Source organism: Rhinopithecus bieti, unplaced genomic scaffold, assembly GCF_001698545.2.
Source record: "Rhinopithecus bieti isolate Rb0 unplaced genomic scaffold, ASM169854v2 scaffold_11964, whole genome shotgun sequence".
NCBI lineage: Eukaryota > Metazoa > Chordata > Mammalia > Primates > Cercopithecidae > Rhinopithecus > Rhinopithecus bieti.
The window spans coordinates 4,571,800-4,573,141 of NW_016807677.1; positions in this window are offsets into that span (position 1 = coordinate 4,571,800).

The following is a 1,342-nucleotide window of genomic DNA, read 5'->3' on the forward strand; positions in this document are numbered from 1 at the left end:
TTTTTTTTTTTTTTTTTGAGATGGAGTCTCACTCTGTCATCCAGGCTGGAGTGCAGTGACAGGATCTCAGCTCACTGCAACCTTCACCTCTTGGGTTCCAGCGATTTTCCTGCCTCAGCCTCCTGAGCAGCTGGGACTACAGGTGCACACCATCATGCCCAGCTAATTTTTATATTTTTAGTAGAAACGGGGTTTCATCGTGTTGGCCAACCTGGTCTTGAACTCCTCAGGTGATCCACCCACCTCGGCCTCCCAAACTGCTGGAATTACAGGCATGAGCCACTGCACCTGGCCTCTAACTGTTTTTTATACCCATTAATGATCCTCACATCCCCCCAACCCACCTCACTACCCTTCCCATCCTCTTGTAACCATCCTTCTACTCTATATGTCTGTGAGTTCAATTATTTTAATTTTTAGTTCCCATAAATAAGTGAGAACATGCAAAGTCTGTCTTTCTGTGCCTGGCTTATTTCACTCAACATTATGACCTCCAGTTCCATAATAACAGGATCTAATTCTTCTTTATGACTGAATAGTACTCCATTATGTGTATGTACCACATTGTCTTTATCCATTCATGTGCTGATGGACACTTCGAGTACTTCCAAATCTTGGCTATTGTGAACACTGCTGCAATAAACATGGGAGTGCTGATAGCTCTTGGATATACTGATTTCCTTTCCTTTGGGTATATACCTAGCAGTGGGATTGCTGCGTCATATGGTAGCTCTATGTTTAATTTTTTGAGGAACATCCAAACTGCTCTCCATAGTGGTTTTACTAATTTACATTCCAACCAACAGTGTACAAGGGTTCCCTTTTCTCCATATCCTTGCCAGCACTTGTTATTGTCTGTCTTTTGCATAAAAGTCATTTTAACTGAGGTGAGATCATATCTGGTAGTTTTGATTTGCATTTCTCTGATGATCAGTGATGTTGAGCACCTTTTCATATACCTGTTTGCCATTTATATGTCTTCTTTTGAGAAATGTCTATTCAGTTCTTTCGCCCATTTTTAAATCAGATTATTAGATATTTTACTGTAGAGTTGTGTGAGCTCCCTATATATTCTGTTTATTAATCCCTCATCAAGTGGTAGCTTGCAAATATCTTCTCTCATTCTTTGAGTTGTCTTTCACTTCATTGACTCTTTCCTCTGCTGAAGCACTTGATTCTGTGTTGGCACATATTTGTTCTCAGTTTTGTCTGTATCAGTGTTTCTTCTCACACTAAATTTTACATATATGATAAACTAAGTCACCAGCTCATTTAGCTCGAGGACTATTAATCAGTTCTCCTTGTATCCCCTATTCTACATCATGGGTTGGTCCACCTAGTA